At 42.0% G+C, this 24890-nt stretch overlaps 1 protein-coding gene across 4 annotated transcripts in view; it reads left to right on the top strand.

Annotated features, from left to right (window-relative positions):
* The window catches only part of LOC146575417 (thyroid hormone receptor alpha), a 116506-nt gene that overhangs the window by 21838 nt on the left and 69778 nt on the right, over positions 1–24890 (top strand). For 3 of the 4 annotated variants that reach the window (XM_085270121.1, XM_085270122.1, XM_085270120.1), the window contains exon 3: positions 20309–21430. The gene's annotated coding sequence lies outside the window, so the exon portion shown is untranslated. Of the gene's footprint in view, positions 1–20308; positions 21431–21558; positions 21613–24890 lie in introns of all 4 variants that reach the window. The other variant, XM_085270123.1, reaches the window with a different exon arrangement.

The raw sequence follows: 24890 nt of genomic DNA, 5'->3' as shown, positions 1-24890 counted from the left end.
AAGAAGTACATTTACTGTGCCATGAAAAAGGATTTAGCCCTTCCTGATTTCTTCTTCTTTGAGCTGACTATGGGTTGCCACAATACATCATCTGCTTCTGCCCTGTCCCATCTTTCCTCTGCATTTCCTCCTTCACTACATCCACAAAGCTCATCTGAGTCCCTCCTCTTCTCCTCCTGCCAGGCAGCTCCATATTCAGCATCCTGTATCTGATATATCCACCATCCCTCCCCTGCACATGTCCAAAGCATCTCAGCCTTACCTCCAAACTGCTCACCCTGAGCGGTTTCTCTGATGTACTCATTTCTAAATCTGTCCATTCTTCTCACTGCCAATGAAAATCTGAGCATCTCCACCTCGGCCTGCTGTCTTTATGTCAGCAACACAGTCTCCAAAGTACACATCGCAGCAGGTCTCAGCACCATCTTGCAAACCTTCGTATTCACTCTGCTGCCATCCTTCAGTCACAAATAAACCTCTGACACTCATCTCCACCTTGCTCACACTCTTCCTGTCCTCTATTGTGCACAGTCTGTTACTTTAGACAGTTGTCCTAAGGTGTACAAACTCATCCACCCACTCTGTCTCTACTCCTTACAGCTTCACCTGTCTCACTTTTATTTACTCCTGTAGTCTGTCTTGCTTTTACTGACTTTCATTCTTCTTCTCTCCAGATCATACCCCATCCTCTCCAGGCTCTTTTCCACCTGCTTTCTACTCTCACTGATCACAATGTTGTCTGCTATCATAGTCCACAGAGAGCCTTGCCTGACCTCATCAGTCAGCCTGTCCATCACCACTGCAAGTAAGAAGGGGCTCACAGCCGATCCCTGATGTGATCCCACTGCCTTGAATCCATCAGTCACTCCTACCGCACGCCTCACCAGTGTATCCGTCCTGCCCCACCTTCACATACTTCTCTGCCAATCATGCGGTACCACACTTCCTGTCTTGGCACCCTATCATACGCTTTCTGTTGATCCACAAATACACAGTGCAGCTCCTTCTGTCCACTGTCCTCTGTCCTAGACACCCGATACCTCTGAAGGCATGCCACCTGGACCAACCACCTTCTAATCCTCTGCACTTCCTCGCTGACTGTCCTTTTTTTTTTTTTTTTTTTACTTTATTTATTAATTTTTTTTAAGAAAAAGGGATTTTAAAAACCCCCATTGATGAGTGCTGACAAGACGAAACATTATTTGCATTTCTTGATATCATGCAGAAATATATGAAAGTTGAAAGAAATGTTTGTCTATGCTAGGGCTGCTCGATTATGGCAAAAATGATAATCACGATTATTTTCACTGAAATTGAGATCACGATTATTTGACGATATTTATTTAACCCTTTAAGACCTACTATAGAACCAAGTCCACCAGAGCTTATATTATTTATTTATTTATTTTTACATGCTGTAGTGCCATTTGTGGGAGCATTTCAAGTTGCTATACATCAATACAACTGTTATAGCCCATATTTTAATAATATGTATGCATTAAGTCCATAGTAATTACATAAAATTCAAAAAAGTGCAATAAACTACAAAAAAATTTGAAAATCGCTTTTGTTTTGTTTACATATATTTCTACTTGGAGAAGTTTAAGAGGTTTATCCCTCAAAACTTTAAATACAATAAAGTTGCAAAAAATAGTTTCCCACCACAGGAAATTTATTTTGAGTGTCTTCATAGTTTTATTTTGGAGATACAGCAATTTTTATATACTGCAGGAAAAACAAAAAACAATCCTATGATGCAAATTTGCAAAGAAAACAGCAGGTGCATCATTTCACTGTGGGAAGTGTTACGAACAGCTGATAGGAACGGCAAAGCGTGTTTCTGGAATATTATGTTTTTGTTCCTGCAAGCGCTTTTTATGCAATTTTTGCAAAGCTATATGTGGAACGAAACCGTGACCGAGGACAAGCTGATGGCATCAGATGTAAGTACAACTCCTCCGGTTTCATATGCAAAACAAATTATTGCGCTAGCTTACACGGTTCAGGTTCTACAGGGATTTAAAAATAGTTACGCAAAACGGAGCGTGCTGCTCTGACCGGCTTTAAAGGGTTAACAATGACTTTAAAAAAATAATATAAAATAGTGTGCAACACCACTGAAGTTTTTTTTTTTAATCTTTTCAACCAACGGCAGTCACTCTCCAAATAACTTCTGCTTAGCTTTCCGAGCTTCCCTCGGGTCCTCTTAATCAGCGGTCTCCAACCTTTTTTGCGCCACGGACCGGTTTATGCCCGACAATATTTTCACGGACCGGCCTTCAAGGTGTCGCGGATAAATGAGGGAGGGGCTAATAATCGGCTCGGTCATTTTTAATGATCGTTGAAAGCCCAGATCGTAATCGTGATTAAAATTCGATTAATTGAGCAGCCCTAGTCTATGCTTCTTATTGCTGAGCCTGTAACCTTAGTCTGTTTGCACCATCTAAGCACAGCCAGCGATTGTTTCAAAGCCGCTACACTGACATTTACCTTGCAGATAAATAAAAGCTCAGTGAGATGTCATGCTCCTTTGCTTCCATATCCCTGTGAGTGAGTAAGAACCGACAGCTTTACGTCGTCACGTGTCGTAGTTTCCCTTAAAACGTTTGTGCTCATCAGACTCATCGTGCCATATTTTTCTGCGCTTGGACGAGTTGTGACTGAGGCGCCAAATGCTTTGACAACACAACAAACAGCCCAGCTCATTTAAAAAAAAAAAAAACATTCAGCAGCATGAAGAATTAATGAAGCAGATCTGGGTATCCAGTGTCTTTGAGCGATGCCTGCTCATCTGTTCCAGGCCTTGTTTACAAAACCATAAAATGCTGCGGGGTAGATCTGGATACTGGCTTAAAGCCCAGATGATACGGGTGAAGTGCACCACAAGAAAAGCCTTGTTCCCATCTAAGGGTAAGGCCCCCAACCCTAAAAGAAAAGAAAAAATCACTGTCATGAGAACTGTCCTCCTTTTAGCTTTTGCATCTCTTTTTTTTTTTTTTTTTAAACTTATTTTTCCTTTTCCTTAAGCTATCAGAGAGAATATGTCATCAGGCTGCAGTCAACCTTTGATTGTTGATATTGATGCCTTTTCTGGTTACATCTGTCCAGCTGTGATTGGACAGTTGCTTGGACAGTATCAAACTCGGCTGAGTTGCTGTGCTGTTGTTAAAGACGCATTCATAGGTGGAAAAGACAACACACAGAGTAGTGAAGCTAATAAGTCAGACATCGTAAGTGGGTCATTGGCTGTTTGAAAACACTGACGCTTCACTGCTCGGTCCTGAATAGGATTTTTCAGAGTTGGCTTGTGAGAGATTGGACATGACAAGAGACAGAGAAGCTGCCCTGTTTCATGAACAGTTCCCTGGGCTTGCTGAGAAAAGTCATCAAACACATTGACATAGATGCATTGGATGGAAGTAGAAGATTTGATTTGCTTTGATGTTTCAGATATCGCCCTCTAATGTAGCTCAGTATCAAAAAGACCTCAGTAATGTTATGTAAAGCTGCCTAACTGAAGATTTTTCTCAGGGCACCTTATCTGTGACAGCAAGTTAATCAGTCACTGAATTAATGACAGCAGCTGTATCAGCAGTGCTATCACTGCAGTTTTCCATTGTATTATACAGTACATTATACTGACTCTGTAATCAGAGTAATGTCTGTGACTGTTCCTGTTTGCCATCAGCTCTAAAAATGATAAACAAAACAGAAAATGGTGTCTGAGAATGGAAAGGGATATGATCTTCATCTGGATTTTAAATACAATTTTTATGGATTTTATGGCAGCAGATTAGCAGTTAGTTGAACTCTGCATAAATGGAGATCATGGTGTGGAGGTTTTGGGTTTGGTTTCTTGATGAGTTAAGTGAAGGTGAAAAAGTTTTTATTGGTGCTTCCATTTTGAAACAGTGCTGGTATTTGCTTACGAAACTGCCATGTCCATTAAACTGAGCTTCAGGTCAAAGCACATTAAGGTTACCATTTAAGGACTCTGTTGTTTGCTAATGACTCTGGATTCTTACCTATCAAAGTGCAATTATTTTTAAAAGAGCTCATCGTCTTTGAACTTTTCCCAAATGATTCAGTCAATTGCACCCTTCCATATAGCACTACCAGGTCATTTCTGCAAATGCCATGGGAAACTGCTTCAGGGTTGGTGAGAGGTATAAACCCAGCCAGTAACGTGTCAAGAGCCCTAAACTAAAGTCCCATCTACATATGAAGAGATTTTCTTGTTGTGCATTGCTTCGTAGCTGAAACTTGGGCAGTTGTAGACATTGCAGGGGGAAGCTGTGTTGGTAGGTAGCTCACTTCATTTGCTTGCATCAACAGTGAGAGGAGCTTAACTCTGTAACCACTTAGATCGTCTCACTAATGATTATTGTGCCATTCCATCATCTCTGGTATTCAATTCAATTCAATGCAGTTTTATTCATACAGCTCCAAATCATAACAACAGTCGCCTCAAGGCGCTTTATATTGTAAGGTAGACCCTACAATAATACATACAGAGAAAAACCCAACAATCATATGACCCCCTATGAGCAAGCACTTTGGTGACAGCGGGAAAGAAAAACTCCCTTTTAACAGGAAGAAACCTCCAGCAGAACCAGGCTCAGGGAGGGGCGGGGCCATCTGCTGCGACTGCTGGGGTGAGAGAAGGAAGACAGGATGAAGACATGCTGTGGAAGACTGAGATTATTGTTTCAGTTTCTGTAGTCACAATGTCTCCTGCTTATTTCCATCATCCACTCGGAGCTAAGCATGTTTCTCTATACAGAGTAAGAGCGGAGTCATTCTGTTTCATAACAGCAGCAAGAACAAAATTGGCCGGTGTGCACGATTCAAGAATCTGATAGTTTGTTTTTTTGTTCAGGGTAAGAAAGGGTAAGTTAAGGTTATATTTTTCCTTTTTATGTTTCTTTTTAAATGATGGCTTAACCAGGAGCAGCGAGCTTTCATAGTGACACTGCTTTGACACCTTGTGTGACTTCAATGAGCTTCCTGTGGAGAGAATGCTTCACCGAGCGCAGAACAAGGAAAATAAAATGGATTTCAGTGTGGCTTGATCCGTTCGGAAAATGGGAACAGATCTGATGAGCGATCGTTCTAAAAGCGCTTTCATCATGGCTCGACGTGAGACTTTTTGTGGCTGTTTTTTCCCCTCGGCTGTGTGAGTGTCAGAGTGACACTTAAGAAGCAGACAGAGATGAAGTGCTCCCACCCTACAAAGTGCAGTCTCATTATCTCGGGCATGTCAAAAAGCCGCCTCTTTCTGAGGGCTTCTAACTGCTCCCTTTATGCATTTTTTTTCTTCACACCAAAGCGACGGCACTTTAAAAACCCATTTAAAGCAAAAAATGTTCCACAAACGAGACTGATGTGGCACCCGCTCCTTGCCATTATTTATGCTGTGGAGAGAAAATGACTGGCTGAGTGGAACTCAGCCTTGGCTCTCGAGAGGATCACAGCCACGTTCCACTTGGTAAATTACAGAAGGGCATATTTGCATTTAATAAAACGTCATTGATGTTGCCTCAGAGCTAAATGAGATAACTTTTCGTACACGCCTTAACCCCTTAAGCCCAAAGCTACCTGGAAAGGTCATCCCAGCATTCAGCCGGGAAGTATGAGGTCTGAACAGGTCAATGGATATGAGAAATGAATCAGTACTGGTAGTAGCAGTTGTAGTATAAAGGTGAGTGAGCAACCCTTTAAAGTAGTACAGCTTTAGTTCATACTTACCCTTTTTGTAATTTCCTTGTATGTCTGGATCAAATTTTTATACCACTTTAAAGCACAAAAACAATATATTTTTTCGACAATAACACAGAATTGTGGATGTTGCTTTGTTACCACCTAGCACCTAGTGTTGTTGTAGGTGATGTGCAACCTTTCATGCATATTGTATTTCCTCATGGCTGTGGCCTCTTTCAGCAGTAAAGGGACCCTGACACAGAGCAAAAATGTTCAGGAATGGTTTTAGGAGCAGAGCAACGAGTTTGAGGTGTTGACTTCACTTCCAAATTCCCAGATCTCAATCCAACTGAGCATCTTTTCACTTTCCAAAAGAAAAATTCCAGTCTACAAAGAAACAATATTTGGTAGATGGTCATAATATGTTTGTTTTTTGTCTTCATCCACATCTGGAAGCTTTGTAGGATTTGCATGTGCAAGCTAACGTGTGTGTGTGTGTGTGTGTGTTGCACATTTGGGAGAATTATTTTGCCTTTGAGCGTTTGGAAAGGAGAGCTGTATGTTATTCCCCTTTTGGCAGCTTGAGCTCTGTTTTCAAATAGTTGCTATGCAACCATTAGAAGAACCTCTCCAGCTAATTCATATACATTTTATATCTACGTCCACTCTATTTTCCCCCTCGTCCTCCTCATCCTTACCTCTGTTTCTTGTTCCAGGCATGTACTGCTTGTTTTCTTCTTGTTCCCGTTAGGAGGGCCAAATGATCCGCCCATCCTTTGGCTCTCCTGCCTCTCCTCCTTTCTCATCTTTCTGCCTGGCGGCTCTGCTCTCTGTTTTGATCTGGATGCTGGTGAAGCATCCAGTATCATACACACTGTACACTCAGTTTGACGAGGGGCCCAGTGTCAGTATATGTGTATAATGGTGTGGAGCACACACATCTGTGTGTGGCTGTCCCCTTACTGTACGCGTGTATGTTTGTCCTGCTTTGGGCTGCTTGTATAACTATTCTCTGTTCTAATGGAGGCACAGATGGAGAAAGCTACGTGAAACCAGCTTTCTGTCTGCATGAAAACTCGTCACTCAGCAAATATTGACCTCTGACTCTGGTTCAGAATGTAAGCAACGAATTGTCATTACAGTCTAAGCAAATAATGGAGTTTGAGTCTATGCAAGGTTACGTTATCAGTGATTATTAGTTCAGTAATCCTTTTGTACACTCCATGTATAAATCTGTCCATGACAGAAATTACACAATACATCGCTGCACTGTTAGAAATGACAAGTCTAGCAGGTTACACTACCTTCCAAAAGTATTTGGACAGTTTTTGAAAGTTGTTGTTGTTGTTATTATAAAAAACACAGCTTATCTGGGCATCAGTTTTCACATAATTTCTAATAATGTTGTTGAAATGGAAACTTTACTGACTTCTCATAATTCCTCAGAAATGTAGCTTCCTGTTATGAGATATGCTCAGTTGGTGGTGAGGTGCTGTGTACCTTTCTGAATTCAACCTCAACACTCCTACCTATGAGTTGTTTCCTCCTTATTTTCAATGGGCTTCCCCCAGAAGTCACCTTGAGGAAAAACTACCTCCGTTGTCAGGCGGCACATGGAGAGATGGGTTTCACGTTAGAGAGAAAAAATGGCAAGGAAAAATAAACCCCCACGTATAAGCTTAAAAACACTACAAAAGACCAAGGATAAAGGAGGACTAGAACTGCCTAACTTTCAGCACTACTTCTTAGCCAACAGGCTTCAGTTTATCTCAGGATGGCTAAAACATACCCTCTTAGATGAACCTTGGCTAGATGTAGAACAAGCACTTTGCAATAATCTAGAGCTCTCAGACCTACCATTTATCAGCTCAAACATCCAACGACATGAATGCTTTAAAAGCATCAACATCAGCTCTTCTCTGACAGCATGGTGGGAGTTTCTAAAATTGACGGCGTCTTCATTAATCCCATGCAAACGTACACCTATCTGGAACAACCCTGACAAATCACAAAACAATAATATGATAAACTTTTCAGATTGGAGTGGTAAAGGAATCAAATATTTAGAACATATACTAGAAGGAACAGAATTTATCTCATTTGACGGACTAGTTACACAATATGGGATCAACAAGAAAAGATTTTTAGAATATCAACAAATTAAATCCATAGTAAAAAAGAAATTTAAACCGGGTCAAGTTGAACTACAAACACCACCAAGTGTGGTTCAATTTCTTACTCTTAAACCCCCAAATTACTATCCAAAATATACAGAATGCTTTCTAAAACAGATGAATCAATATCACTTCCTATTGCAAAATGGGAAGCGGATTTATCAGTTAACTTAGACCTAAACTTCTGGTCCCAGATTTGCTTAAAAACCTTTCATCTAATTAGAAATCCCAGTCTTCAATTAATTCAATACAAAATATTACATAGAGTGCACTATACAGGTCATCGGATGTTCAAGATGGGCTTTACGTCTACCAACAACTGCTCACACTGCCAAACCAATTCAACGGACAATTATATCCACGCTCTTTGGTTCTGTCCACCAGTTCAGAAGTTTTGGCGCGAGATATGTGAAGACTTATCAAAGTGTCTGAAATGTAACATTCCAACTTCCCCCTTAGTGTGTTTGTTGGGCAGCTCAGATAATGTCACTTCAGAAAAGAATATCGCCCATATGGTTTTCACTGCCCTATGCATAGCCAAGAAAACAGTCCTCATGAACTGGAAAAATAATTTCTAGAATTAAGATTATTTTTATCTATTAGATTACATTAGTCTTGATACAGCCTCTGCCACCACATCAGATCATCCATCACCTAGTGGGGGTCGGGGGTCATAGTTTGGTCCCACCTTCGCTGTTGTGATTGGTGTGGGGGTAGGGACAGGCTTGGGGCGTCGGGGGGTTCCCAGGAGCATTTTCCTTGGGGGACTCAACCCGGGGTTGCGGTTAGGGCTGCACGATTTTGCATAAAATGAGAATCACAATTTTTTGGCTTAGAATTGAGATCACGATTCTCTCACGATTTTCTTTTCCAGTATAAATATTTATTGCACTTATTAACTGCACATCAACTTCGTAACAGTTGAGACTGAACATAAAAACAATAAATAAACATAAAAACAACAAATGTCTCACGTTTTGTCGTTGCCGCAAAATGTTGTACTGCTTGAAATTCCGTCTCCACCGTTGCTCGACGCTGCGTGTACAGAGCAGGTAGTGCAACAATAGAAAAATAGTTGCGGGACGGCACTGTGTAGCGTTTGTCTAGGGTGTTGATCATTTTCCTAAATCCCTCGTTTTGCACAGTGTTGATGGAGCCATATCTTTGGTCAGGTGATAAGTGATAGCCTCCGTAATTTCTTTGTGCCTGTGGGAGTTCGACGGGTATAGGGAAGCGCTGTATAAGGTTCCCGTTATTGATGTTTGGGTGGTTGACTGGGACGGATTTTCTCCTGTCACTTTCTCGTCATCCGTGACGTGCTCTCCGTTGTTTTTTCCCTGCTAATTTTAGCATCACACGGCACAGCTTCTGTATCATGTGGTATAAGGCTCCGCCCTTGTCATTTGTTGAGCAGGAAGAGTGAGCGCTTGTTTTCATGCAGATTACGTCCCGGATCAAAATGCAGTACAATAGTCGTCGTCTTTTTTTCTTTTTCTTTTTTTTAAAAATTGTTGTCATTTGGAAATGAGATCGCACATAAGTATGAATCGAGATCGCGATTTTCTAACAATTAATCGTGCAGCCCTAGTTGCGGTCATGGCCCTTTAAGGGCTCTGTTGGCTCTTAGGTGACGGTTTCCTCGTGGCTGCGTGCAGCGGGGCTAGGGGAGGATCTGTGCTGACGGACGTGGGTTACTGACCTGGTAGCCTGGCTGCCCCTGGGTGGGTCCTGGATGGGCGTGGGGTTCAGGGGGTGCTCCGTCTCTGGGCTGGGGCCCTGGGTGGGCCTTGGGGGCTTGGGTCCTGGTTGGTGTGTCGCCAGGGTTGTGGGCGGGTGGGTGTATGGGGACCCAGCCCTGGCGCAGGGTGCCGCCAGTGCATCGAGCCACCTGGGGGGCTCTTCAACTGGTGGGGGAGATTGTCACATCTTGCAGGTCTCCTCTCTTCAGGAACTCTCTGCAGGAGTGGGAGATATAGGAGAGGTGGAGGAAGATCTCAGCCTGGGCGTCTGTTGTCTTGTGTAGTCTGGAAGATGAGTGGATGACGGGGTGGGTGCAGTTTTCTCTGTGGTGGGTTCGGGTGGGCTGTCCCGGGCTCTGTGAGTCTGGGCGGCGCTGCTAAACTGGGCCCCGGTCCGAATGGGCCTGGGCCCCCTTTCGCTGGCGGGGTCAGCGGGGGAGCTGGCCCCAGGGAGGGGTCACTTGCCTCTCCCTTCCCTCCCCATCTCCAGCTGCCTCCCTCTTTCCGCTCCACCACAATCACCCACACATGCAGGGCCTTGGAGTAAAGGTGTGTCACCAGGGTGCAGGGGAGGCATCCAAATTCAAATTCAAATTTTATTTGTCACGTACACAGTCATACACAGTACGATATGCAGTGAAATGCTTAGACAACTGCTCGTGACCTAAAGAAAAAAAGAAAGGAAATAAATATGAAAATTAAAAAGGGTAAATTTAACAAGGAAGGAATAAAATAAAATGTATAAATTAAAGTTGAAAATAAAATAACTGTACAACAAAATACACAGTATAGAAATATATAAGAATGTATGAAGAAATATAAATATATATATACACAATAACAGCAGCTGTACAAGTATTAACTGGAAATGAAGAATATAATGTCCAGTGTTGTGCAATCCACATTATTTAGTGTCTTGTGCAGTGCAAATATGCTTAAAGTGATTTAAGTGATGAAGTGAAAACAATGTCCAGAAAGTCCAGTGTGTGTGTAAGAACTATATGTGTGGGTCAGTACTGTGTGGTGGTGTGATTGAGAGACCGTATCGCCTGCGGGAAGAAGCTCCTCCTCAGTCTCTCTGTGTTGGTCTTCAGGGAGCGGAATCGCTTTCACCAGTTCTCCAGATTCCTAATCTCCTTCAGGTAGGCCGTCTCGTTGTTATCAGAGATCAGGCCCACCACGACGGTGTCGTCAGCAAACTTGATGATGGTGGTGGAGCTGGTAGTGGCCACACAGTCATATGTGTACAAAGAGTACAGCAGGGGGCTCAGAACACACCCCTGGGGGGCTCCAGTGCTGAGAGTGGTGGAGGCTGAGACATGTCCGCCCATCCTTACTGCCTGTGGTCTGCCAGTTAGGAAGTTGGAGATCCACTGACACATAGATGAGCTGAGTCCCAGATGCTCCAGCTTGGTGGTGAGTGTGGAGGGAATTATGGTGTTAAATGCAGAGCTGTAGTCTATGAAGAGCATTTTAACATAATTCCCCCTTCTAGTGTCCAAGTGAGTGAGTGATGTGTGGAGGAGATGAGAGATGGCATCGTCTGTGGAACGATTTGGACGGTAAGCGAACTGTAGTGGGTCCAGTGTGTCTGGTAGTGAAGAAATGATGAAGTCTCTGACCAGGCGTTCAAAGCACTTCATCACTACTGAGGTGAGGGCTACAGGGCGATAGTCATTGAGAGAAGCAGGGTGGGGTTTCTTCGGGACAGGAACAATGATGGACTCTTTGAAGCATGTGGGGATCACCGACTGAGATAAAGAGATGTTGAATATCTCAGTGAACACAGGAGCTAGCTGGTATGCGCAGTCTCTTAGGATACGACCTGGGATGCCGTCTGGTCCTGCTGCTTTCCTGGTGTTCACTCTCTTGAAGGCTCTCCTTACTTCATGCTCGGAGATGACGAGCACGTTTCCGGTGCTGGCAGTATCTTCCTGTCTGCAGCCGTTAGCGCCGCTAACACTAGCATTGTTGGAGACCTTAGCTGCAGCCTCGAAGCGAGCATAGAAAGTGTTCAGCTCGTCTGCCAGAGTCACGGCCGCGTTCGTCATACCGGTTGTTGGTGCTTTAGTCCGTTATTGTCCTTAGTCCCCGCCACAGGCTCCTAGAGTCACTCTGTTGGAGTTGTGACTCTAGTTTCCTCCCGTAGCGCTGCTTCGCCTCTTTCACCGTCGTCCGCACGTTATATGACGCGGCTTTGTACGGGTCCATGTCCCCCGTCGTGAGTCCCGTGTTGTAGGCAGCGGTGCGGGATCTCAGAGCGTCACGGATGGTTTTATCCACCCACGGCTTCTGGTTGGGAAACGTTGTGATAGTCTTTGTCTCCACGGTATCATCCGCTAGTTTCCCAATGAATCCCACAACCGCTTCTGTAAACACGTTGACGTCATCATCGGAGCTGTTTCTGAACATGTCCCAGTCTACGTCGTCGAGTGCGTCCTGTAACGCGGCCACCGATTGATCCGTCCCGCACGCGACCTTCCTCTGAACCGGAACTTCCTGTTTCAGCCTTTGTTTGTATTTTGGCATGAGGAAGATGGTGGCGTGATTGGATTTGCCAAACGGGGGGCGGGATTGTGCCTTGTAGCCGTCCTTGACCGTAGTGTAGCAGTGGTCCAGTGTCCTTTCACCTCTGGTGGGGCAGGTGATGTGTTGATAAAAGTTCGGCGCTGCGCGTTTGAGGTTGGCGCTATTAAAGTCCCCCGTTACAATAAGCGCAGCGTCCGCTTGTGGTGGAATATAAACGACACTTATAATGACCGATGTAAACTCTCGAGGTAGATAAAAAGGACGACACATGATGGACAGTAGTTCCAGATTTGGTGTGCAGGAGCGTGTGAGAGGAACAACGTTCGCACTGTTGCACCAATTATTGTTCACCATTAAACACACGCCGCCTCCCCTTGACTTCCCCGAGTCCCGTGTCCTGTCCATGCGGTGAACGGAGAAGAACTCGGCCGGCTGGATGGCGTGGTCCGGCACCGCTGGGTTCAGCCATGTCTCGGTGAAGCAGAGGAGATTGCAGTCCCGAATTAGACCAAAATACTCAATTTTGCTCTGCAGGGGCCTGACATCCACTCACGAGGATACGTAGGCAGAGCAGTGGGCTTTTTCTAGGCTCCAAATCCGCCCACATCCAAAACTGTAAGAGTCGTGAGAAAGACTCAAATACAGTGTGAGCTTATCACCGACTGCTGCCAGATAGTGAGACGAAAGAGCTGTGCTGACTCTGCCACAGTGACACTCTGAGCAGTAGAAGTGTAACTCTGTGACAGTCAGTCGATGGCTTGAGGAAAAGCTTCTCTTGTTCTGTTTGCCATAATCTGTATTTCTATACAAAGTAGTTACAGTTTTGGTGATGTGGCCTGTTGTTTACTGAAACAAAAGGATTTCACCCTGAAAGCCCCTTAACCGTTTCTGCTGGGTACTGTAGCTTTTAGCAAATATTAGTCAAGAGAATAAGAATAGTATATCTGGGGCTCACTCTAAGTCCACAATAGTTCTTGATGCTAAATAAGAGACAGGAACTCACTGAAGACAAAGGGGAATCTCTCCCTCTGAAACATAAATCTACTTCATTTCATCAGCTGTCTTTTTCTTTCACAATCAGTCTAGCAGACGCTGAGATATTAACCCATTTACCCTGCATTATTTTGCTGTAAAAAATTTAGTGCCGTTTGTACTGTACATCTGTCAGTGTAACTGTTGCTGGAAGGAAGCCATTTTTCCTCCTTTGTACAGAATGACTCATCAGCTCGCTCTTCCCTCACGCCTGCTTTTGCCTCCTTCCGTCTTTACAGGATTAATCTTGGTGTCTCTTTCATTTCATGTTTCCTGCTGCTGGGTAATTAAGCCTTCTGCAGTAATGTGAGCAAAAGCAGAGGTTGTTTTTTAAACGCTCTCTTCCATCATGAGAGTAGAGCGTACCAGCGATGGACCATGAACCATGGCAAAACTAGTTCATGGTGGTTTCCAAGTTGATGTGCTGAGGCACACAGCAAGTCCACATGTGCCTCAGTATTTTTGTGTTGACACAACTTATCATTAAACCTGCACAAATCACATTCATCTCCATTTTCTTATGCTTTTCCAATTCAGGGTTATGGGAGTCTGGAGTCCAGTAACAATTGTGGGTAATTTACAATCACCAGTTAACCTAAACCCACTAACTGCATGTCTGTGGCAGCAAATGTTGGCAGCAAATTTTTTTATTTTTTTTTTTATTTTATTTATTTATTTATTTTTTTTTAATTCCTATTTATTCTATTTATCCCCTTCGTATATTTTATTTATATTGTCTCTGTATTTATATATGTGTGTGTGTATATGTATATATATATATATATATATATATATATACATATACATATATATGTATATGTATATATCGGTGCTGTGCTTTTTTGGAAATCGAATTTCCCAGAGGAACCCACCCGAGGGATTAATAAAGTTCTATCTTATCTTATCTTATGTTGAGTCATCTTTTAGTTTTAGTTAGAATTTCAGCATTTGACTAAATATTGTAAGATTATTGTAGACTAAATCTGAGTGGATTCAATTAACTGTAAGAGTTTGTGAGTGGGAGTTGCTCCACCATTTTACCAGGTGTTTTATTTTTCGTGACATCAAATACGAAATGTGTTGTGCGTTTGTCTGACTCTTCTCTTCCTGTGTTGACATTTGGTTGTGTTTTTATGAGAAACAAGAAGCATCAGAACAATTGTACCGTTTCCTCCGCGCAGATCAGCGGGCGTCTAACCTCGCCGTTCTGCTCGGCTCACTTCCAAACGTGCACCGCTTTTCTACACAGATCTAATCGCACCATAAATTTTTGTTTTTATTCACTGATGAAAGTGCCAGTACATTTCATCATAGTTTCTGTTCTGTTATTTCTTTAGTTGTCATCTCGTTCTTGTCAGGGTGAAAAATGGTCATTGATGAAAACTGTGGGTCAACAAAATTAACACCGGTCTCTGGACTGTGGGAGGAAGTTGGAGTCCCCAGTGAGACCCTGTGTGGAAGAACATGCAAACTGCACACTGATAGGCCCAACCACATCATGGATTTGAACCCACGACCTTCCTGGTGTGAACCAACAGTACTAATACCATGAGTGTTATGCTTGGTACAGATGCTACAAATATGCAATCAAAAATATCTTCAGTATATCTAAAGAAGACTTGGTGCTGTTGCATGTTGCAGGCTATTTCCTGTCAGTACATGAAAAGGTCACGAAAAACAAATCTGTTTCCCAAATTTCTTAGCAGTAGATTTGAGATGGAAGTATATCTCGTGTTTGCCTACACCTTGGTAAGATGTAGCAAGAGGTGCATTTGACCTCAAAACCTAGTAAAGTTGTTTTTAATGCCTGAACCTAGCCAAGCAATGCAGCTTACATTAATAATGCACTGAGAGTGATTACAAATGCAGGGTGAAACTCAGCGATGTGTATGACTCAAACTTAAAAATCTGGTTTGGGGGGTGAAATGAGCCCCTCTGAAATCTTTCTTTCTTTGATCTCTGTAGAAGCTGCTCATAGTGGAGGTTGATGCTCTCGCTGTCCTCAGTTTGCAGAGGAAGTAGAGTCCCTGACTGTTGGGCTTTGCTGACCAGAAGAGATGTGCACACCCAGGAACTTGGTGCTGCTTACCCTCCACAGCAGCACCGTTCATTCAATTCAATACTTTATTGTCCAACGAGGGGAAGTTAGCGAGAGAAAAGAAAGAAGGGGAAAAAAAAAAAAAGAAATTTATGATTTTATTTATTTACATCAGTGGATCCATGCTGGACAGACAAACTCACTGAGGGACACAGATAAACATCCAGATGTTTCTGTGTGTTTCTGTGTTCAGAAGCAAGATAGACTGTTTATTTCAGGAACTGCTGTGAGATCGCATTGTTTCTGCAGACATAAATGCACAGGGCACACCTTTACATATTTGAAAACCACTAATATAGAAATTTTTATACATGAGAGGAACCTGCTGGAGGCTGGAGCTTTTCTGTGTGGGGTTTCCTTCTGTGTAGGTATCTGAATATACAACGCTCTTTAATTGGTTTATTTTATGTGAACAAGAGCCTTGAAAAATATAAAGGTAATACAAATACTACTAAACAATTAAAGGCTGTCATTTTAATCTGTGTGCTGCTATCTTTAAGCTAACATGTGTGATCCAGCTACAGTCTGATGGAGGACCCTCAATAGAAAAAATAAAATGAGGCTCGACTTTCACATTTTCTCTCGAGAGAAGAGGTGATATGTGTCTTTAGCATGAAGTTGACTTGCATGAGTCTAAATGAGCCAGATAGTCACACAATGAGATGTGTGTCTGACAGAGAACCCGAGGCCAGCTCACACAGATGGAGGGAGATTAACAGGGTGTGTGTGTGTGTGTGTGTGCGCATTTAAATGGGGGTGCCTATAATAGACTTTCCACCCAGTAGCTGCTTTGCATACTAAATAAGTCCTGTAGCTCTAGCAGATGCAAAATGACCTCCATGCATTTGTTGGTTATGAGCTCTATCGACACTACAGAGAAGCGCTGACGTGTAAGGAAGCACGTCATTGCATACTGCTGCTTTGGTTTTTTTCTGCTGTGCATGAATCACTGTTCTTGTTTAACATGTCTGACATGAACAAATGTATGTAAATGCAGCCAGTGTTGAAGCGTCTTGATTATGCTTGAGAGCGTTTCCATGAAGTACTCTGCCACTCCCAGCGCGCCTTCCTGCTGTACAAGTACAGCAGGAAGGACAACTAACTAACTAAAAATAGAAATATAGAGGAAATCTGTTACTTTGGTTAAACTATTATTATACATTTTACGTCACCGAGTCGGTGACAGATGTGTTTGAGACTCTGGATGTCTACAAGACTGAGTCAGCTTCTTTCAAATAGAGTAGTGTTACGTTCCCCTGAGGGGTCTAGGCGGTAAGGGGGAAGTAACAAAAGGTGTCCGGGTCAGAAAAAGGAGTCAAGGAGGCAAAAGGGTTAAATTAAAGAGTTTTATTAAAGTAGCTCAACTAAGAGAGACGGACAAGCCGCTATCACCATTTAAGAAAAACAAACAAAACTCAGGCGTTGGTCAATAAAGCAAAGTCAAAAGGAAAGCGCAGCTCACTAGCTGGAAACCACAAACACAGCTCACTAGCTGCAATCACCACAAAACACACACAGCTCACTAGCTGCAAACACCACAAAACACACACAGCTCACTAGCTGCAAACACCACACAAAATGGCACTCTGGCCCAGAGCTCACCTTTCCCTGGGCTTAAATACTTTTAATTACTGATGTGAGTCAGCTGTGTACAGGGAAAGGTGGCACCTCAGGCAGAAGAGGTGGTGGACACGCCCACACAGGCACCTTCAGGAGGAGGCCCTGCTAGGGCCGTAACAAGTAGTAATACCTGTGCTGATTTTCCTGTAGGCCCTTCACACAGTAACAATTAAATGGACTGGTTCTTATATAGTGCTTTTCGACTCTCACTGAGCACAAAGACGATTTTATACAACTTGTCTCATTCACACAAATGTCGAACTGCCAAACTTCCAATTAGTAGATGATCTGCTCTACCTCCTGAGATACTGCCACCCCTAAAAAGATCAATTAAAAAGACAAATATAAACTCTGAAACGATTAAAACGAAGCTAAAACGAAACCTTTTGAAACAATAAAAACTAAACTGACAGAAGAATGAATTAAAAACAAATGAAATAAAATTAAAAACTCATTAAAAATGACAAAACTATAGAACCTCCAAACAGACTGAGTCAGAAACACTGCCTTTACACTGGGATTCTTTATTTGAAAAAGTAACTAAGCAACTGATTGCATGACTTGCATAACCAGCCCTGTGGCCACACTCATTGTAATGCACGCAGACTTGCAGAGGATGGTGCGATATTACACTTCAGCTAGAATCAAATGAAAGCATCCAGCAGTGCTAAATTGCATGTGAGCCACTCTTGACCTCTTTAAGACCCCAGAATCTGCTAATGGGCCTTTCTGCCTATTGCCACAGTAACTTCTGACAAAAAGATTTGCTCTGTTTGTTGCTCTAAGAATCAAGCTCAATGCACAGCCGAACAAGAGCCAAAACAAATATTTATCGATCTGAATAGTTGTTGCCAAATCTTAACATGAGAGAATATTAATTTGGCAAAAAGCAAATTGTAGCAAATAAGAGTCCTGACCTTTGATGGTGATCTTTCTCTAATTTGTAATTTAAAAAAGTGTTCTTTTTTTAAAATCCATTTGACTTAAAGCACTTTGCAAAAAAAATTCTTAGAAATGGTCAAAAATGATGGCTGGGTCAACAAAATGTGACTTTAACATCTGAGTCTAGTTTTTCATTTTATACATTGGGTGACATCACTGCTGTGATCTTTCCCAAGAAGATTCTTCACCTGTACAGACCTAATCCTCAACCATAGCAGCAGCTCATGGGTTGCCCCGATAATCTGTCTAATCCCTGGTCACACAGGCCTAGCACTGCTGGTCTTTGAGTAAAGAGTTTGCTCAAGGTTGATTGCAGCTGCTAGCATGAAATTGGTTGCAAGGAGGTATACAGGTCTGTCCCAAAACCCTCCCTGCAATTGCTTTGGTCAGTAGCTGGTTGCTGAGGTTGCCCGCCTTGCAAACTGGTCTCTAAGCTGCAGTGAACCTGAAGACCGTTTGCCTTCAAAGTAAAAGTTTAGTTTTATGAAAAGCGCAGGCGACTGTGGAAATTTGTCTCCTTCCTCCGTCCACATGGTTTTTGAACAGTTACAACTAGCTGATTGTGTACACTCTCACCTCTGTCAGACTGCTTTTAAATGCTCTTCAGCCTGCAGCACTTCCCTCTTTTGTATCTGCTCAAGGCATCTATTGAAACTGTGACCTCATGCAAATACTTGCGTATTGTGATTGATGATAATCTTTCCATTAAGCCACACATTGAGCACCTGTTAAGGAAACTTGAAGTTGGGCCTCTTTTTCTGAAATCTATTGTGTTTCTCTTTCACCGCAGGAAAAAGGCTTGTTGCTACCACTTTTTTACCCGTCCTAGATTACGGTGATATAATTTACACGAACACCTTTGCTCATTCTCACCATCTTTCGGACTCTGTTTATCACGGGACACTTTATGATTTATGACTGGTTGTAAACCTTTAACACATCACTGTACTTTATATTTTCTGGCTGGCCCTCGTTGGCCTTATGCAGGATGATTCACTGGTATAATCTATAAATCTATTTGTGATTTACTCCCTGCTTATATATCAGATTACATGTTACATAAACATCTTAGTCATAGTCTGCAGTCTCTTCATTACAGTCATCATTCCATCAGTTTGTACAGAACTTGGAAAACAGGATTCTCCTTTTCTGCTCCATGTTCATGGAAAACATTACAGAAGGATTTGCAGCTCTCAGCTGATTTCACTTGCAGATGTAAAAGACGTTCAAATGACCCTGTAAAATCATCACTAGGAACGTATTCCTGTTTCTGACATGACTGTGTAAACATTAGACTCTTCTTTTTTTTTATATTTCCTATTTAATTGCTGTTGTATTTTTGTTGTCATTTAATACGTTTGTCTCTCTTGTAAATGAGACATCGAGTCTAAATGGGGCTACCTGTATAAACAAAGGTAAAATAAAAACCAATTTTGTCATCTAAACTCTGGTAATTTTAGTCTTGTTAATTAAATAAAATATCATAAGATTCTTGTAGACTAAATCACAAGTTGATTCATTTGACTAAAATTTAAGGTTTGTTGTGTTTTTACCGGTAAAAGTTGCTCCATGTGGTTTATACAGAGTCGTATTGTTCTTGGCATCAAATGCAAAATGTGTCCAAGTGTTTTTACTTAACCTCCTAGGACTGCCGTCCACATATGGGGACATGACATTTTGGGTTGTCTAGACCACAAACTAAATTTTGCTCTTTCAAATGAGCCATATGGCTCAAAGGGGCACAGTTGTTGTTTCACAGTTGTTGTTTTTGTGCTCAGGAAAAATTCTGCTGTGTTCAGACACCAAATATAGAGTTTTGCACATCATTACTCAAATGTGACTTTATGGTCCCCACGGACCGGTTTATGTCCAACAATATTTTATGGACCGGCCTTTAAGGCGTCACCGATAAATACAACAAAATAAAACCAGTACCTGTACCAAAATTTGTTCATAACACACAGGAAAAGACCCAGGGAAACCTAAACGATAAAAACTGATTAAAAACCCCGAAACCATAAATTTCACACCCGAGCCTCAACTCTTGCGGCCCGGTACCAAACGACTCAAGGACTGGTATCAGGCCATGGCCCGGGGGTTGGGGACGGCTGTTCTATCGAACACTATAAAGCCGACAAAGAGAAATTAGAAATGCATACCATGAGTTCAGGTTTTAGGAGAATAATCGCTGTCTTGTTTTCGGCAAGGGAAAAAAGGTTGTAGAAAAAAAATCTTTAAAAATGGATCAAAGTAATCACAAGGAGGTTTTTTGTGTACCCAGCGACCGCCAGCAAGCACTTGCCAACCGATTGTGGGCCTTTGCTGTGTAAATGTAGCCTTTGTGAGGTCCTCTGTTGCTGTGATCAAGAGGGAAATCTTGTCCAGACCCTACTGACTTTTGCCTGTCTTTTCCTCTGCCAACACAATGTGGTTGCCTCTCTAACTTGTTTTTCTTTTCTTTTTTTCTTCCATAGGCGAAGCCCCTAAATGACCCTATCCACTCTGAATGAGAGGGCAAGATTCGACTTGTTTCAGACTCTGGCCACCAGCATTCTTTACCAGTGTAGAAGATTAGACTTGACAGCACAGTTTTACCTCCCGTCATTGGTTCCAGTCAGAGAAAACCACATCTGCTTTCTACCTCGAAGGGAAATAGAAAAGGAAGAAACATCCGTTTACTTTCCATGATTAGTTCCTCATCTTCTTCTCATTGCAGTGTTTTTCCATTTTACCTCAGGGATCCTCTCCCACTGTCTACCTCCACCACTGAAACAGCCAGCCCAGTGACTGGAACACGAAGCAATAATACACCCGTGACCTGCCGCTGTTGTTACCGTGACAACCAGTATTGCCTCTCAAGATCTCAGTGCAACCGTGACGTGAGCAAAGACCTTTGACCTGTAACCACCTGCCAGCCCTTACCTGTTCACGGCCTAAATAGAACCGATCAACACAAACCTGGTCTGCTTCTTACCTAAAGGAAAACCCTCATTAAGCTCACACTTTCTACTTCAGGCAGACAACTGTATACCTCAGCAAACACAACTTCTGGATAGTCAGGAAACAGAAGTAAACTTTCAGTCACGACTCACTATCCTGGTGCTTTAATCTACCCAGCAGGCGACACATGCTCACTAACCTGATGCTTTAAGCCACGCAGTAGACTTCTCACTCTGGAATCTTCCAATTGCCTTAAAGGCACGAGTATAGCAACAGTAGCCAGGTACTTGCACAAAACTTCAGTTCATCTGATCCTCAGCAAAGTCACATCATACACAAGCCTCAAGATCTGAGCAGTAGCAGAAATCAGCAATCGCTCAGGGGACGGCTTTGGAAGTACCCCCACCGCCTTGAGTTTGGACGTCTCTGTGGGACAGCTGGAGTAGTGAAGCTACCCCAGGAAGAGGAGAAAGTATTGGGAGCCTCATGTTCTCTTACTACTCTGCAGGAAGATGCAAAAAATAAAGAACTGACTGTCAGATGTAACATAGCGTTATATGCCCGAACGAAGTAAACACAGAACATATCCGTATGGTGACGGAGAAGAATAAAAGAAGGAAACAAAACAAGCTTCTCCTACAGATGAGAATATAATGGTGAGTCGTTTTTTTTTTTTGTTTGTTTCACCCCCCACCCCTACCCCCTTTAGTTTTATATTTTTCATTTCTTATAGGTATCACTAACTGACATTTGAATGACATTTCTGCCTTATTAAATGATACAGAGTGGAGCCAGACAGAAGATTAGGGAGAGATGGAAGGAGCGCTATGCAGTAAAGGTCATTAAATGCTTCAATAAATCTTAACAAAGAAACATCACACTACTTTCTAGCCACACTGAGGTTTATTGCTTTAAACAATTGAAAGTTAAATATGACAAATTATCAGTGGCTGTGTCACATTTTGATGGTGCCTTTAAGTGGTCCTTAACATTTAGCTTGATGGCTATAATAGAAACAAAGTCGACATTTAGGGCCATCTGCCTAAAAACTTGAGTAAAACGTCTTCTAGTATTTCGAAATCATGTGCTGTGAGATGATAAAATGTTCAAAATATAGATTTTTCTAGTATGACTCCAGGAAAGGATGGAAAACAGTGTTGCTCTGTCACTGAAATGTCTCGGTGTCCATCGTTATGAAATCTTGTTGAGACTTTTAGGGTTCCAGGACACTGTATCAATGACTTTGGGAAGCTCCTGACCTTTTCATTTGTCACTGAAATATCTCTGTAGCTGTTGGATCGGATGGTTTGGTATAAAATCTGGTACGTTTATATTCTCTATGGTGAATTTTGACAAGTGTGATCTTTCATTTTGCACCAATGTCACGTTTAGCAGTCGAAAATCTGCCATTCCTGTCAGCTACAGTAATACTTTGTGCTTGTGCTAATAGTTAGCATGCTAACACATTACACTAAAGAGAATATAACCAGCATGTTGACATTGGCAGTTAGCTCAAGGCTCTGATGTGCCTAAACTGACAGAGCACCTAGGTCATGAACATGTTCTGAACAGATCTGTGAACAAAGCTCAACTGAGCTCTACGAGATTAATTTTAAGCTCAGTGAGATTCTCGTGTGTTTCACCTGTGAGAACATAGCCTCCACCTGCAGATGTAGTTTGCTATAGAGAAAGTTTACTACTTTTGTTTGGGTCCTGCTCAGAATAATAATTTAGTAGGACTGTGAATTTTTCATTTAGGAGGTCTCCATCCTTCACTCCTGAGAGATTCAAAGGTCGTGCGTTGCATCTGCTGTCTTTTCTTTGGTCTTTTTTTTTCCTCTTTCTTTCTTCAGTACAGCAAACGACAGCTTGAATGTACGACATCGAATGCAGGGTTTGTTTATAGCTGTGATCATGGAACTGATCGTGCTTAGCTTTAATCAGCGTAAATCACTTTTTGAGGATCGAGTCGATGTGTTCCACTAACATTAAAGCCAGCTAATATTCATCAGATTAGCCCACCTGTCCCATGTTCTTGTTCAATCTTGTCTTATTTTAAGATATGTTCGCAATACTTGACATGGGTTACATATGTCTTCCTTTTAAAAAAAAAAAAAAAAAAAAACATGAAAAGAAAAAACAAAAAATGGCAATTTGCCGGTAAACAATTGCACCACCTAGTCTTCTAGTACATCAGAGGCTGTCCATGAACCTAAAATTAAGTCGGGCTAGCATTCATTAATTTATGCTGCATGAGTGACTGACTGGAGCTTTCAGGACTCGAAAGAGTCTAATGAGAGTGATGGAACAGTTTCGAGAACAAGAAACAGATGCAGGATAACAGAGCACACAATTATTCAAAGCTTGTTAAAAAAAATAAATAATTAAAGTCTCTAAGAGACTGAGGAGTTGAAACTTATCTCAACCATTTCGCTTAATAAGTGTGATAAGTGTGCAAATCAGGACATTTATGGTTGGGAGTTTAGACGAACGTGAATTATAGATTGAACTTTGGTGGTAGAGCTTTATAAATGGATAACGTGAGATGGTTTAACTTTGAAGTCCATCCAACCTTTTCTTACAGAACAATGGTGAGTACAAAATGTCACTGTGACATATACAGAGTTTCATTACTGAGAATATCTCCATAGTGTTAGACATTTGGTTGACTGCACAAAAGTTTTATGGTTGGAAGGAGGCAGACATTCTTTAATTCTTTACAAAAGCCTTGTTTAATTTTTAATTTCAAACATGCAGAGAGGGGTTACTGTACTGGATTAAATTCCTTGCAGAGCTTTCAGATGTTTCATTTGATCATGGTTAATGTCAAGGGTGTTGCATGTCTCTTTTATTTTTATTTATTTGTTATTAGATTGTTGTCTAACATGTTGTGGCTAAAACTATCCGGTTGTTCAGTGATGACGCGACGAATCCTACTTCCGGGTCTAAAGTAGTCTGTGTTTAATATGGCTTTTGTGTTGTTAACATGTTCAATGTTATGTATTTTCTTCTATTTGATCTCAAAAAGCTCCTAAAACAGTCAGTGATCCCTGTTGACCTCCCTCGGCTTTTATTACCGCTAATTATTTATTTAAGCTCAGTTTTTAAAACCTTAGGATGTAACTACAGCCCAGCCCATGCAGCAGTATATGAATGACTAACCTCGTATTGTGGATGGATTATCTCAGTTGTTCTCCTGGCTGAAGTTTGGTCCTTTTACAGCATCCTGCCATGCGATTACATTTGTTCCTGACCACCGAGAACACTCACGTTAACTTTCATCCAGTGGAAAAAAAGTTAGCTTGTTTATATTATGCTAACATAGCTGTGTTGCTAGCGGTCACGTAGCACATCATTATATACCAGCTAGCCCAACTTCAGTAACCCTACAAACGTCACTGCTGTTTAGTTTTCTGTCTTCATTTATGTTGGAAGTGATAGCAGAGCTGTACGTTTTAATTTGTTTCCAAAACCCCGCAGTCAGGACATGCTATATTGTATTTAGATAGAAGCTAGCGAGCTAACTCCCTGCTAACTTCTAACTCCGTTAAATATCATAAATTCCGTTTTCATGGATGCCTGGATGTTAAACTCAACTGTTACACCTGGTAGAGCAGAACGCTGATCATTTTATTAAAGATGAAAGACTTTAAACAGTTTTTCAACTCTCAGTAATGCCATAGTGATCGTTTCATATATGGACCTGCAGCGGAGTTTAGGTCCAGACACGGCTAGTGACGTCAGACTGAACAACCGGATAGTCCCCACCAAGGTGCTGTGACGTAAAACTACATTTAATCTGAGAACTGGTAGTTGGAGGTCTGGACTAAGCAATGTTACATTGTGGCTTAGATTAAAAAAAACTTTACTAAGTCATAAGGCGACTGTTGAGATACAGCTGTAGAGATGATGCATAACATTGGTCCTGCATGTTGACTGTTGTCTGAAATGCACTGACACAATACAGATATTTATTGATGTGGCCACACGCTGATTCCTCTAAGTGTGAAGATGTAGTGCAGAGGATGAGTTTGAAGAGGAACAGGAATTACAAAGTCAGATTTCAGCTGCGGTTTAGGGAACGGGAAAGATGGAAAAAGAAGTTTGAGGGAGGAC

The sequence above is a fragment of the Mchenga conophoros genome, linkage group LG4 (assembly GCF_057382185.1).
Source record: "Mchenga conophoros isolate Kocher_MC1m ecotype Shallow Benthic linkage group LG4, M_conophoros_male_GT1.1, whole genome shotgun sequence".
Lineage (NCBI taxonomy): Eukaryota > Metazoa > Chordata > Actinopteri > Cichliformes > Cichlidae > Mchenga > Mchenga conophoros.
The sequence above is the reverse complement of the archived record's forward strand: the minus strand, read 5'-3'. Positions and strand labels throughout refer to the sequence as shown.